This window comes from Mus musculus, chromosome 1, assembly GCF_000001635.26.
Source record: "Mus musculus strain C57BL/6J chromosome 1, GRCm38.p6 C57BL/6J".
NCBI lineage: Eukaryota > Metazoa > Chordata > Mammalia > Rodentia > Muridae > Mus > Mus musculus.
In genome coordinates, this window is record NC_000067.6 from 130,957,053 (window position 1) to 130,973,175 (window position 16,123).

The following is a 16,123-nucleotide window of genomic DNA, read 5'->3' on the forward strand; positions in this document are numbered from 1 at the left end:
CAGATGTAGCTGTCTCTTGTGAGACTATGCCGGGGCCTAGCAAACACAGAAGTGGATGCTCACAGTCAGCTAATGGATGGATCACAGGGCTCCCAATGGAGGAGCTAGAGAAAGTACCCAAGGAGCTAAAGGGATCTGCAACCCTATAGGTGGATCAACATTATGAACTAACCAGTACCCGGGAGCTCTTGTCTTTAGCTGCATATATATCAAAAGATGGCCTAGTCGGCCATCACTGGAAAGAGAGGCCCATTGGACACGCAAACTTTATATGCCCCAGAACAGGGGAACGCCAGGGCCAAAAAGGGGGAGTGGGTGGGTAGGGGAGTGGGGGGGGTGGGTATGGGGGACTTTTGGTATAGCATTGGAAATGTAAATGAGCTAAATACCTAATAAAAAATGGAAAGAAAAAAAAAAAAGATGGCCTAGTCGGCCATCACTGGAAAGAAAGGCCCATTGGACTTGCAAACTTTATATGCCCCAGTACAGGGGAACGCCAGGGCCAAAAAGGGGGAGTGGGTGGGTAGGGGAGTCGGGGGGGGGTGGGTATGGGGGACTTTTGGGATAGCATTGGAAATGTAAAAGAGGAAAATACCTAATAAAAATTTTTTTAAAAAAGAAAAAAAAAAAAAAAAAGAAATGCACCTTCGCAATAAAGATAAACATTACCTTAGAGAAAAGAGCTAGAAAAAAGTTTTCCAAGCAAACAGTCTGAAGAAGCAAGCTGAACTAGCCATTCTAATATCTAATAAAATAGACTTTCAACCATAACTAATCAAAAGAGATAGCAAAGGACACTTCATGCTCATCAAAGGAAAAATCTACCAAGATGATATCTCAGTTCTGAACGTCTATGCCCTAAATGCAAAGGCACCCACATTTATAAAAGAAACATTGCTGAAGCTTAAATCACATATCAAACCCCCACACATTAATAGTGGGAGAGTTCAACACCCTACTCTTACCAATCAACAGGTCATCCAGACAAAACTGAAACAGAGAAATAATGAAACTAATAGACATTATGAATCAAATGGACCCAACAGTTATCTACAGAACATTTCACTCAAACACACACACAAATATCTTTTTCTCAGCACCTCATAAAACCTTCTCCAAAATTGACCATATACTTGGCCACAAAACAAGCATCAACAGACACAAGAAAATTGAAATAATGCCTTATATCTTATCAGACTACCATGGTTTAAAGCTGGACTTCAACAACAACCAAAACGCCAGAAAGCCTACACTCTCTCTACCCAATGTTCAGGCAAACTGAACAACTTGCTATCCAATGATCTCTGGGTCAGGTAAGAAATAAAGAAATTTAAAACTTTCTAGGATCAATGAAAATAAAGGAACAGCATACCCAAACTTGTAGGACACAATGAAAGCAGTGCTAAGAAGAAAGTTCATAGCACTAAGTACCTCCATAAAGAATTCGAGAGTTCTCATACCAACAGTTTCAAAGTACATCTGAAAGCTCTTGAACAAAAAGAAACAAACACACCCAAAAATAGAAGACAGCAGGAAATAATCAAAATCGGGGCTGTAAGTAATCAATTAGAAACAATGAAAACCATAAAAAGAATCAACAAAACCAAGAGCTGGTTCTTTGAGAAAATCAACAAGATAGAAAAATCCTTAGCCAAACTAACTAAAAGGCAGAGAGACAATATCAAAATAAACAAAATCAGAAATAAAATGGAGACATTACAATGAATCATTAGGTCTTTAATAGCCTGTATTCCACAAAATTGAGAAACCTAAACAATATGGATGATTTTCTAGACAGATGCCACTTACCAAAGTTAAATCAAGATCAGGTAAACTACTTAAATAGTCCTATAACCTTTAAGAAAATAGAAGCAGTCATTAAAAGTCCTCCAGCCAAAACGAATTCTACAAAACTTTCAAAGCACAGCTAATACACTACTCCTCAAACTATTCCACAAAATAGAAGCAGAAGGAACACTGTCACCACAGTTACCTTGATACCTAAACCACACAAAGACTCAACCAAGAAAGAGGTTTAAAGATCATTCTGTCTGCACCCCTGAAGCAAGTTTCCTGGAAGGACAGAATATGTGGGCCCACTCAGGGGAAACCAGAGTTCTCCTTGTGGTGTGGAAGGTGTTATCAACTGGGCCCCTAGAGCAAGTTTTTACCCCACTCAAACTTTTACACCCTTGTGAGAAGGGACTGATTTTAGCTACATTACTTGAATTGAGAAGCCCTAGATTCTGTGGCTTGGATATGGTTTGATTTTTATTCGTCAGGATTTCAGATACTGGTATGTTAAGAAGTGAAATCCTGAGACTGGAGAGATCTCTCAGTGGTTAAGAGCACTGACTGCTCTTCCAGAGGTCCTGAGTCCAATTCTCAGCAACCACATGATGGCTCACAACCATCTTTAATGTGATTCAATGCCCTATTCTGGTATGTCTTAAGACAGTTACAATGTACTCGTATACATAAAATAAAAATAAATTTTAAGAAAAAGAGGTGAGGTCTCATGGGAGTTCCTTATGTCACTAGGAACCACCCTTTGAAGGGATTCTCATGATACCCTTGACTTAGTTCCAAGAAAGTCATTACAAAAGGAACAAGCCTGCCCCTCTCCCTGGAATCCTGTTTTATAATGGGAAGTTTTACTAGGTAGGTTTAATGTTGCTACCATGAGACACCACAACCAAAGCAATTAGGGAATGAAAGGATTTATTTGGCTTATACTTCACTGTTCATTACTGAAGGAAGTTAGGACAGGAACTCAAACAGGCCAGGAACCTGTGAAGGCAGAGGCCATGGAGGGGTGCTACTTATTGTATTGCTCCTCATGGCTTGCTCAGCCTGCTTTCTTACAGAACTCAGGACCACCAGCCCAGGGATGACACCACTTCCAATGAGTGGGGCCCTCCCTATCAATCAGTGATAAAGAAAATGCTCCACAGGCTTGTCTACAGACTAATCTTATAGTGGTATTTTCTCAGTTGATGTTCCCTCCTCTCTAATGTCAAATTGACATAAAACTAGGCAAGCCCAGAAGTCTCCCTCATACGCTTGTTCCACCATGATGTCATCTGCCATTAGTTCCTTACCAGAAGTCATATCAATGTGGAATACATTATTTTAGACTTGCAACCTCTTAGATGATGAGATAAGTAAATCCCCTTTCTTCTTAAAATCCCAGTATTGGGGGTCTTGTTAAAGTGCTTAAATAAATAAATAAATAAATAAATAAATAAATAAATAAATACACTAGATTGCAGCGCTCATGAGTCAAAAGCTGGGATCTGACCCTTCAAAGGCAGACTCCAGAGTGGATGATGGTTGCCACGGTTATGGTATGGAGCCTGTGATAGAGAACTTAATCCAGCTCATGGTCAGAGATGAACTCCCTAAGGAAGGAGGCTTAAGTCTGAAATACAGCAGAGTACCACAAATAAAACAATCTCAATTCCATCCTTTCCTCTGACCTCCCAATAGATTTCAACACATCCTCCAAGATGCTTACTCAAACTGCCCACAGGCAAGACTATTCATGGGCACTGCGCTTCCTATTCTCACCCATCTTGCTTTTCAGCCCTCTTTTTCAGGGGTGTTCTCCCATGAAGCCTCCTCCAACCCTCTCTTCATGAAAGTCTTTGAACCAGAATCCTGGTCTGCCATACATCCTCAGAGCCAAGTTGAAAATTTCTCTTCTTTCTTTCCCTAGAAAAATTTTGGCTTTGACACTAGTTTTCCTAGCACCAAACATTAATCACAGATCAAGCTGAAATGCTACGCTGAAGTTTATACAAATTTTGGGCAGAATGGGGCACAGAGTATCTGATATGGAGAACTCTGGGACTTTTTAGCTCCTAGCCATCCCATTAAGTCCAGACAAGATCAAGGCCTAAGAACCTGAGGAACTTGGACTCTTCCCCTAAATTCTGGTAGACCAGATCTCTGAGGGTGGAATTATCTTTACTCCGCCAGCTAGCCTTTCCTCCCAGACTTCCTCCAAATGATCCTTGGTCTGAAGAAGAAATGGAAGGGAGAGAAGATGCTGGTCCCATGTGGCAGCATGCCAGATCAGTCTGTCATGAACTCACTTCTGCTTCTCTGCAACTCTGCCACACCTAGGGAAACTCAGAAACACCTGGCAGGTGGCAATATCCAAATCTATCTGCTGGGAACAGAAACGAATTGGAAAGAAGCTGATAGGGCTGGTGCATGGAATGAGCCTTCGCCAAGATGAACACACATACGGATTCTGAGTTTTGCACATACTTCCTCTTCGAGAGGATGGATGAGTATGTGTGTGTGTATATATATGTATATATATATATGCATATATATGTACATATATATGTACATGCGCATGTATATGTATATGTGTATGTATATATCCCCAAATATATTATCTAATGTAAATATATTATATATAGTATAAACATTATCTATTCTATTCTATTCTATTCTATTCTATTCTATTCTATTCTATTCTATTCTATTCTATTCTATTCTATTCTATTCTGGAGGGAATGCTAACACCAGGGAGCTCCCAGAGGTGTTAGCATCATCTGGAAGGAGGTCATTGTAGTTCAAAGTCCTGTTCAAAGAGGAGTCTTCATAGGAAAATAAAAAGAACCTTAAGCCAGGACAGATGAACCTCTGAAAGCTACAGTTGTGGCAATGTTAATAACAGCAACTGATGCTTATAGACTGCTTACTATGTGCAAGTACATGTCTCCAAACACCTAATGAATTTGAAATCATGTAATCTTTGATCCAAAATAGCCTGCCTCACTGAGTCTTTTGTAGGGGCTGGGTCTTGTTGCCAATCTGTCATTTTCATAAGACTATATTAGTGTAAAAGAACTGTAATATGCTGAAACCATTCATTGATTCAACATACTGAGCACACACTATGCTAGACAATGGGAAGGCAAAGAGACAACACCTCCTTCCCTTGGAGAGACAAGAATCTAGTGAGAGAAACAGGCAGGTAGAAAGGGCAACTCATTGCATTGGGATATGTGTTTTGAAGAGGGCCACTGCATGCTGAAGAACATAGTACAAAAGTTAGGAGGGAAATAGAGGTGTGCGGTATGGGGTATCAGAGAAATCATGTGGGTAAAGGTGAACTTCACTAATGCTTCAAGGATACATGGGAGTTAGGCAAGAGAAAGGCAGGCATCCTGGCCAGATGGTTAACAGGGGCAGAACTTGGAAATGGGGCAAGAAAATGAGTAGGAGGAGAAAGTAAAGCAGTTTCATGAGCTGCTCAGAGTTGTGCCAAACAGACTTCACTCTGCAGCTCTAGCGCATACACCCATATTAAAAGCCAAACGTTCTTGCCAAGCCATGTCCGAGTTTTAAATACATGATTAAATAATTGCCATTGTTTGAAGCCACTGTTTTGAGACAGTTTGTTTTTCAGCAACAGATAATGAAAACAATCACTCTGGAGATGAAAGGAGGAGGAGGAAGAGGAGGAAGAGAAAGAAGAGGAGGAGAGCTATGTGCGAAGGACTTATTATGTTCATACAAAGTGCCAATAGCTTACCCCTTCTAGGCCTCATGCAAGGTCAAAAGCATCCACTATTTGGCTAACATCTGGAAGCTAATTGTATCTGCTAATTATTAATAGGCCATGATTGTAGGTGGTGTAAAAGAGTCTTTAGGCTTCAAATATAGGGTTTTGGAAGATCCCTGAAATCTGGGTAAAAAGCCAAAGGTAAGGTAGGATTCTGGTACCTTGAAAAGGTTGCAGACTCACAAACTATTTTCAGCCTGAAGGAGAGTGGTTTCTAACAGTTCCACACAAGCTTCTATACTTTCCTGTCTTTTTTTTTTAAATATGTGCATGTGCTTGTGCGTGTATATGTATGTGTGTTCTGTGTGTATTTATGTTCAACCATATTTTTGTTTATACACTCTGTGTGTATTTTTGTTTAACCATCTGGCAAGGATGTCTGTCTTTCTCTTGCCTAACTCCCATGCATCCTTGAGTTCGTGAAGCTCACCTGTACCCACAAGCCCATGGATGCTAGGAGACGGCATCAGATGCCCCACTACTGGAGTTACAGGCACCTGGCATGGGTATGACTGAGGACCCAGACCCAGTCCTCTGAAGCAGCCACAGAGCTCATGCCCACTGATCCTTCTCTCCTACCCTTCCTTTGTTTTTTGAACGAAGTTTCAGAGGGCACACTTAGCAAGCTTGAGAAAGATGTGACATTTGGAACGAGAGTAGGGACAGGGAATGTCAGATGAGGGTCCTAAATGTTTTAACAATCTGGAATAAGTTTATTCCAACAAGTTGAAATTTAAGATGGATAAACACAAGACTCTCGACTGAATATGAAAAAGAAGGCACCTGAAGTAAAGCAGATAAGAACTTTGACCTAGTCACCTGAGACTTGCCTAACCTTTGGACTGTGGGGTAAGACAGATAGCCTAAATCCCTTACATACACCAGTAAGTAACTATGAGCTTTGGGAAATCATTTAGGGACTGGAATGTAGCTCAGTTAGTGGGGTGCTTGCATGAGTTCAATCTCTAGAACTACATAAAACAGGTATGGTGGTTCATGCGCATAATCTCAGTGCTCAAAAAGGGGGGGAGGGGGCAGGAGGATCAGGAGTTCAAGGTTCCCCTCAGTTGCAGACATAGCAGGAGTGCGAGACAGTGTTCCCAGTGCAAGTCCTTCTGTAGTAAGGAACCGAAGAGAGATGGACACTAGTGAGTGACTCACTCTCTCATTTTCCTCCAGAATGGGACCTCAGCCATGGGATCTCGCCACATTCGGGTGTGTGTCCCTCCTTCAGTCAAACCTCTGAGAGTGTCTTCACAGCACTGCTACAAGTAGGTTTCCTGGGTGAGTATAAATCCTATCAATTAATATTAACTGCCTGTCTGTGTACCAGATTCTGTCCATGGAGATTTGCAGGGCTCTGGCCTGGCTAGAGCAGCCAAAGAGTTGTGCTATGCAAAGGGGAGGGGTAGTTGGATCAAGACACGCTGCTGGGTCTCTTCCATGGTCGATGCTGCTCCTGAGTCGGTGGTGGATAACAGCCAGGCCCTGGCTGGCCAGGCACAGTGGGCAGCTAAGGAGCCAAGGTCAAAGCCACCGAGTGGGGAGTGACTACAGTAGGCTGGAGGAGCTTCCAGTGAGGAAAGCTTCGGAGAGAATTCTCTCCCCCTAAGTGCTACAGCTATAAGACAGACGCTCTTTGATGAAGTAACTTATGTGTTTTATTTCTTATGGATAGCGTCTTATATATGTTTTGGGGTGGGGTGGGGTCTAAGCAGATGCTTTCTATTGACTTGGTCCGAGGTATTAGGGATGCCTCATCTCCATGTGGAGGGCCTTTTTGGGGGGTGGGGGGAGGTTACCCCTATGTGACTGATTGTCACCGTCCTCTCCATGGTTTATTGTGGTCACGTGTTCCAGGACAGGAGTCTGGTCAGGAGTAGATGAAACATCTACCGTTCTCAGATATGAGAGTACCGGGGTTTCTAAATTTGCTCAACCTTACCAGGTTTTCTGCCTGGTGGCACTGTCCCACAATTCACCATCATAAATGTATGTCAGTGTGTTCATGCTGTAGCTGTAATCGCAGTTCTTATCTTTTGACTGAACAATACAACAGTAGACTGAACAATGCAAAGATCCGAAGACAAAACAGCACAAACCACAACACAGAACCACAAGAAACATGGGAAAGCAGGGCACATTCCTCCAGAAGGTTATAACACGCAACTAGTGAGTTCAAAAGACTGCACTGGGGAAAGTGTGAAATGAAAATTGCAAGTTTACTGTTAAAAATAATCCATCACAGGGATCCAGGTTAGTTGGCATTGTTGGTCTTCCTGTGGGATTGTCACCTCCTTAAGGGCCTTCAATCCTTCCCCTAACTCTTCCATAGGGGCCTGAACTCTGTCCAGTGTTTGTGAGCATCTGCACCTGTCTCTGTCAGCTGCTGGGAAAAATCTCTCGGAGAACAGCTAGGCTAGGCTCCTGTCTGCAAGCACAACGTAGCATTATTAAGAGTGGGAAGGATTGGTGCCTGCCCATGGGACAAGTCTCAAAATGGGCCAGGAGCTCCCAAAGACTGAGGCACCAACCAAAAAAAAAAAAAAAAAAAAAAAAGCATACACAGGCTGGTCTGAGGCTCCAGGCACTTATGTATCAGAGGACTGCCTTGTCTGGCCTCAGGAGGAGAAAATGTGCCTAATCCTGTGAACTTGATGCACTGGGGTGCGAGGATACCCAGGGTGGGGACAGCCTCTCAGAGGTGAAGGGGATGGGGATAGAGGATAAAGGCAAAGGGGCTGGAGGATGAGGGATGGGGGGAAGGAGCTCTGTGAGAGGGGAGGAAGCGGCAGTATTTGGGATATAATTAATTAAATAATTAGTTCAAATGATCTATCACCTCCAAGAGGACACAAATGAGCAGATATATGATATCCAAGACCTGGAGTGGAACTCAGCAAATGAATGAGAAAATGGCAAAACAGATGGAACGTGCTTAGCATTGAATTGATGGTGTGTTAAATTAGCATGACGTTTTAGCCATAGTAATCAAAAGAACAAATGCACAGATTAATAAAATTAGAGATAAAAGATAAAAGGGTCATTCCAACAGTTACCAGTGTAATTTAGAAGGTCATAAAAACAGACGTTAAAATTTTATATCCTGCTAAACTGGAAAATCTAAAAGAAATGAATGACTTAGTAGATGCATATAATCTGCCAAAGTTAGAGTAAAAGGAGATTTAAAAAATTTAAGTAGATATGCATCGCACAGTGAGATTGAAGCGATAATTTAAAATTTCCCAACTAACAAAGTCCACACCAGATTGACTCTGCAGAATTCTAGCAAACCATCAAAGAACCAATACTCATTCTTAAATCATTCCATAAAACAGAAGAGAATGCTCTTAAATTCACTTTAGGAAGCATTACCCTGATACCAAAACCAGATAAAAAAGCAATAATGAAAAATAGATCAATATCCTTTGATGAACATAGACACAATAATTCTCAATAAAATGCTTACAAACTAACTTTATGAATCATCAAAAAGATGATTCTTTGTAATAGTGTTAGCTTCATTCCAGAGATGCAGGGATAGCTCAGCACACACAAATCTACACATATAAATACATCCCATAAAACAAATGCTCAAGGGCAGAGACTATGAAATCATTTCAATAGTCATTAGTAATGTCTTTGACAAAATCTGCCATCTCTTCAGACTGAAAATCCTGAAGATAGCAGAGATTAAGGAAACATGTCCCAACATAATAAAGGCTACATATGACAGAGCCATATATCATCATATAACATCATGATAAGAGGAGAAAAATGTGAAGCATTTCCATTAAAGTGAGAAACAAAGCTCCACTCTCCAGTCATATTTAACATAGTGCTCAAAGCCTTACCTAGAATAATAAGGCAAGAGAAGAAAGCAAAGGGATACAAATATGAAAGAAAAAATCCCAAATATCTTTATTTGCAGATGACATGATTCTACACACACACACAAAAGGCCCTTCACACTACACCAGAAAATTCTTGTAGCAAATAAAAAATTTTCATCAAAGAGGCAAGATACAAAATTAAAATGCAAAAATCAGGACCCTTGCTATATACCAGTGACAAATGAACTGAAAAATAGAATTAGGGAACAATTTTATTCACAATGGCCTCATAAACTAAATACGATAGCTTAGAATAAGCCTAACAAATTAAGTAATAGATTCCACCATCGACATCGATTCCAACGAGTCTGGAGATGTCCCAAATCCACGCTGGTAATCCAAAGGAACCCAGTTCCATTCTCCACATCCACATCAATGGGCTCCCGACCTTCTATAACTCCAACTTCCAGGGACTCCAACCCCTCTTCTGACCTCCCTTCGTGGGTACCCACACACATGTGACATCCATCCACAAAGCTGCTCCCCATACACACACAAATAAAAATAAGGTTAAAAAACACCATAGAAGGAAATTGAGCAAGACACCAGAAGATGATGTCTTGGATCAAAAGAATTGAATACTGTGAAAATGACTATGCAACTAAAGCAACGGAGGCTTTAAGGGAGAGAGGATAGTAGAACATATGAGAGCATGAAAGTAAAGATAGGATCTCCCCTGTAAAACTATGGACAGGACTACAGTTGGGGATTAAAGGGGACAGCAATATTTTATCACTCTGTCTGCTATATCTCCAAGTCTCAGAGTTGACTTGATCAGTACCCCGGCAAACCTCATCTACCAGACCCATGAACATTCTCTGCCATCAGACTGGTCTTGGCTGATACATGCAGCCAGCAAGGCCGTAGCAGCATCTACCCAACACAAACAGGGTTAAAAGATACCAACCAGGAGATCTACAGAAGTGGCTCGTGTAGGAATTTCACAGAAGGGTTCCCAGGGACTGCAGGCAGAGCAACCATCGTGTAGCACCAAGGAAAGTCTAAGCTGCAGGAGTTTGGGCACCACACAGGAACACGGCAACACTGGTTGGGAGGAGTTTGCCTCGGGTATCCTACTATCCATAGCCTGGTAGGAGAGAGTCAAGAGCCCACATGAGAAAAAACAAACCATTTACAGGCAACACAAAGCCCAGCCCAAAACAGCAGAGATGAGGAAATCAACATTCGGGCCAAGGACCTTTTTTTTTCTTGTATTTCCACTCATAGCTCTTTCCAGTGCAGCTGTTCTTTATCTCCTAATGATCTGTAGTCTTATATCTCTTTCTTCTTCTGTAGCTACATCTCTATATAGCACAAGAGGGCATTGTAGCGGACCAACACTACAATGTTGAAGTAAAAGGATCTGCTGATGCCTTTTACTATTCTATACAATCTGTGCTCTGTCACGCACATATGCTCCCCCTCCCCTTCTTCTTCTTCTTCTTCTTCTTCTTCTTCTTCTTCTTCTTCTTCTTCTTCTTCTTCTTCTTCTTCTTCTTCTTCTTCTTCTTCTTCTCCTTCTCCCTCTCCCTCTCCCTCTCCCTCTCCCTCTCCCTCTCCCTCTCCCTCTCCCTCTCCCTCGCCCTCGCCCTCGCCCTCTCCCCTTTCTCCTTTCTCCTCCTCCTCCTCCTCCTCCTCCTCCTCCTCCTCCTCCTCCTCTCCTTCTTCTCCTCCTTCTCCTCCTTCTTTTCTCTTTTCCCTTACCCACTCCTCCTACTATTACATCTCCAAAAGCCCAGAGTCAAACCCGGTTTATGATGTCTTCCCTCCTCTTTTTCATCTAAGTGTTAACCAACACTCCTATACATTCTGCCCACTTGTTTTCCTTCTCATTGATAATTCCCACTCCTGTGTTCATTTCTCCCCACTATTCACCTACCAACCTGACACCGCTCATCTCATCTCGCCCTAATGATGCCCTTTTCTTCTTTTGCACTCACAGGAACACATGGATGAGTATACAGAGACCCGCTGAAGTTGCTTTACTCCCTAACTAATTCCTACTTAACAAATGTCTGTTCTGAAGCCACGTGCTATTCTATTATCAAATAGAGTCTAGAGAATGATTACAGCTGCCCGCAGGGGCAGACAGGATACTCTAAATTGATAAGCTCATTCAATTTCACAGAGGAAACAGTACTAACTTTAAATCACAGTGACTTCAGTATCCCCCTCTCACTATGAGATAGATCAACTGCACCCAAAAAGTGAAGAAACACTGAAATTAAATAGTATTTAATTAAAGAGCACAGACCAAATGGAGCTAGCAGACATGTACACAACAGTCCACCCAAACACAGAAGAACATACATTCTTCTCAGCACCCCGTTTGACATTCTCTGCAATTGATCACATATTAGAAACAAAGTCTCAACAAATACAGGAAAAATAAAATTATATCCTGTAATCTATCAAAATGGGATAAATCTAGAAATAGTAAGAGAAACTATACAAGCTCATCAGATCAAACAACACTATTGAATTATGAATGTGCCATTGCAGAAATTAAGAAGGGAATTAAAAGTTCCTAAAATTAAATAGCAATGAATTGAATACAACATATCTGTACTAGTCAGAATTCTCTAGAGGAGTGTGTGTGTGTATGTGTGTGTGTGTGTGTGTGTGTGTGTGTGTTTACAGGCTACTCCAGCTAGTCTAACCCTGGTTGTCTACCAATGGAAAGTCCAAGGATCTAGTAGTTGCTTAGTCCATAAGGCCGGATGCCTCAGCTGATCTTTAGTATATGTGGGAATCCTGAAGTAGGCTCGAATACCAGTGAAGGAATGGACTTGCCAGTAAGAGTGAGGAGAGCCAGCAGGCAAAGAGGACATTCTTCAATGTCCTTTATGTAGGCTGTCATCAGAGGGTGTGGCCCAGATTAAAGGCAAATCTTTTCACCTCAAAAGATCTATAATTAAAAGTGGGTCTTCTCGCTTCACATTATTTAATTTAGAAAAAATTTATCATGGGCATACCCAGCCATTGAGTTTTAGCTAATTACAGATATAGTGAGGTTGACAACCAAGAACAGCCATCATAATACTTAAATTTGTGGAATACAATGAGGCAGTCCTAATATGAAAGTGTGCAGCACTAAATGCCTACATGAAAAAACTCAATGCTCTCAGATCAGCAAGTGAATGGTGAACATGGACATGGATGCATTGGGAAAAGGAGAACAAACTAATCCCCAATCTTGGGAATGGGGTTTAATCCTGGATTCCCTGGGCCAGAGGCTGTCTTTTGCATGCTCATTGAGCCCAGGGTGGATAGAGGGTACAACTCAAGAGGAAGCACAGCGTCCCTTTGGGGCTGGAGAGATGGCTCAGTGGTTAAGAGCACTGACTGCTCTTCCAAAGGTCCTGAGTTCAATTCCCAGCAACCACAAGGGGGCTCACAACCATCTATAATGGGGGTCTGATGCCCTCTTCTGGTGTGTCTGAAGACAGCAACAGTGTACTCACATATATAAAATAAATAAATAAAAATATCTTTTAAAAAAAGAATTGGAGAAGACATGAAGGTGGGAGGGGTTGCTGAGGGAGGTCCTGGAGGTACCCAGATCAGTGAAAGAGGTCAGTTGGGTGCATATGATCAATGTATACATATATTAAATTGTCAAGATGGAAGGGGAGGAAGAACCCTTCAACACTGTTGTTCATGGGAATACAAATTAATGCAGTCATTATGGAGAGTAGAATGTAGTTTCTTCAAAAGCAAAAAACTAAAGCTAGATCTACCCCATAATGCAACTGTGCCAGGCCTGTTTATATATTACATAGAGATGAATGGCATCAGCGTATGAAGAAGATACTTCACTGTTGTCCGTGTACACAGATACACAGTGTACTCAAGAGACACAGTCAGCCTAGGCGCCCATTGGCTGGTAATTGGATAAAGATGTGGTGTAGTAGAAACTCATGCCACCACAAAGATGGATGAATTTATGTCATCGCCAGGAAAATGGATCGAATTGGAAGTCATCATCGTGGCAAGTGAAAGAAAACAGAAACGGCCATAGCCAGGGATCCACCCCATAATCAGCATCCAAACGCTGACACCATTGCATACACTAGCAAGATTTTATTGAAAGGACGCAGATGTAGCTGTCTCTTGTGAGACTATGCCGGGGCCCAGCAAACACAGAAGTGGATGCTCACAGTCAGCTAATGGATGGATCATAGGGCTCCCAATGGAGGAGCTAGAGAAAGTAGCCAAGGAGCTAAAGGGATCTGCAACCCTATAGGTGGAACAACATTATGAGCTAACCAGTACCCCGGAGCTCTTGACTCTAGCTGCATATATATCAAAAGATGGCCTAGTCGGCCATCACTGGAAAGAGAGGCCCATTGGACTTGCAAACTTTATATGCCCCAGTACAGGGGAATTCCAGGGCCAAAAAGGGGGAGTGGGTGGGCAGGGGAGTGGGGGTGGGTGGATATGGGGGACTTTTGGTATAGCATTGGAAATGTAAATGAGTTAAATACCTAATAAAAAATGGAAAAAAAAAAAAAAAGAAAACAGAAACGGGAAAATGATCAGATGGTTTCCCGTCACATAACGTAGACACATTTTTTTTTGAAAGAGCTGAATTAGAAATGGGACTTTTAAGAAAGGGAAAGAAGTAGGGCAAGAAAGGGCAGAAGATACTGTAGATCTAACAAAAACACAATCTGTAGATGCAGAAATGTCACTGTGAATACTGATCAGTAAGAACACTTAATACGTATTGGTAATAATCATGAGAAAGGCAAGCAGAGTGGCACACAGCTTTAACCCCAGCACTTGGGAGGCAGAAACATAGATCTCTGAGTCTGTACCCAGCGTGTCCTACAAAGAGATCCTGCCTCATAGATAGATAAATAGATAGATAGATAGATAGATAGATAGATAGATAGATAGATAGATAGATAGATAATGCATGCATGCATGCATGGACACATGCATGGATGCATGCGTGGATGCATGGATGATGGATGGATGCATGCATGGGTGCATGGATGATAGATAGATAGATAGATAGATAGATAGATAGATAGATAATATGGGTCACAAGGAGAATGAAATGGATATACAGGGACACACACACACTCCAAGTAACTGATCATGTAGACAAATTAGCATTTATAACTCCTTCCTTCCACTACCCATTTACAGTTGCCTTGGTCTTCATCCTGTTCTCAGGTGTCAGGGTTGTATATGGTGGGGTGATATCTCCACTGGAGGATTTGAGTCACCTGTGGTTGCACATTAGCCAGAGGTCGAGAAAGTTATTTGTCTTTTTAACCTTTACTATTAGATACAGATCCCTAAACGGTACCCCAGAGAATCTACCTGGGTCCTAGATGTAGTATTAGTCCTCCCACAAAGTGGCACCCATTCCCTGTGGCAGTGAAAACCAATGGTTATAGACAGAAAATTCCCTCCTCTGTTGATGCAGTGGCATGAGAAGCCCAAAAGGATCAAATGGAACTCTTTTACCAAATCGGTGCACATCGGCATGTTTCCTGGTAGTCCTGCTTTTTTTTCCCTTAGATATCAAGTCTCCGAGCCCAAACCAAGAGTGTTCAGCGGGGCAGAGGTGGAAAACAAAGTTCTATGAGAAGCCCATAGGTTTTGTGACGAACCAGCCTTGCTTCTGCCCGTGAAGCCCACATCCGTGCCTTTTACTCATGGAAACCACGTAACTATTTCTGATTCAAAGAACACTGGACACCTGTGATGCAGGGCCCTATCTTCTCAGAGGGTCATTCCCATATCAAGCTGGATCTTCAGTAGGTCATCACCTCTTCCCAGTGGCTTCTGGCAGGAGTGTGTGCTAGTACTCATTAATCCATGGGTGTGAGCCCATTGTTGATTGCTCCTCCTTTGGAATAACTCTCTTGTTCAGAAGTGATATCTAGAAGACATCAAATTTTGTAACCACAGATGGTGATGCTGGCAGATGGTTTCTAGGCAGGGAAGCAATTGTGTAGTCAGAATACATGCCTACTACAGTTTAAAAACAAAACAAAACAACAACAACAAAAAAAAAAAACATGTGTTTCCCTCTCTGATGGAATGGTTGTGATGAATCGTTAGGCCCTGAGAGCTAATTGGTCCCCTTAGGGGATGTGTCAGAGGCTTAGTTCAGTTTGCAAGTCAGGCATTATTCATAATCATAAAGGGCCAGTTATGGTAAGTCTGTGTTGTTGAGATCATGCAGAATCCTGAAGCATGTATGCACAGTCCTGGTACAGGTATGCATAGTCCTGATGCATGGATGGCTTTGGAGCAAGCACACTAATGGCTCAGCAAAGATGCCAGCTGAAACCTATGTGGGTCGTTTTTTCCCCTTCAATCATGGGTTCGTAGACCTGAAAAGTACTTGAAAAGCAACTCAGACCCTTTGGGTGACCTTGATCTTTTATAACGGTAGTTCTCATCCTCTTTATGCTATGACCCTTGAACACAGTTCCTCATGTTGTGATGACGCCAACCATAAAATTATTTTCCTTGCTACTTCATAACTATAATTTTGCTACTGTTATGAATGGTAATGTAAATAGCTATGTTTTCTGATGGTCTTAGGCAACACCTAGGAAAAGATCATTTGACAGCCCCCCCCCCGAAAGAACCCGTTTTATAGCGCAAGCAACATTAACAA

The 16,123-nt window shown here is 42.0% G+C and overlaps 1 long non-coding RNA gene across 3 annotated transcripts; it reads left to right on the forward strand.

Annotated features, from left to right (window-relative positions):
• The first annotated feature begins 6,437 nt into the window (after nucleotides 1-6,437).
• Nucleotides 6,438-15,480, forward strand: Gm41952. Of its 3 annotated transcripts, none has more exons than XR_878521.1 (3): nucleotides 6,438-6,468; nucleotides 6,764-6,868; nucleotides 15,013-15,480. It is a non-coding gene; the product is annotated as a predicted gene, 41952 (long non-coding RNA). The 3 variants fall into 3 exon arrangements; XR_878520.1 differs by lacking the exon at nucleotides 6,438-6,468 and adding an exon at nucleotides 6,480-6,568; XR_878522.1 differs by lacking the exon at nucleotides 6,438-6,468 and adding an exon at nucleotides 6,480-6,568 and having other exon boundaries at nucleotides 6,764-6,855.
• The last annotated feature ends 643 nt before the right edge of the window (nucleotides 15,481-16,123 follow it).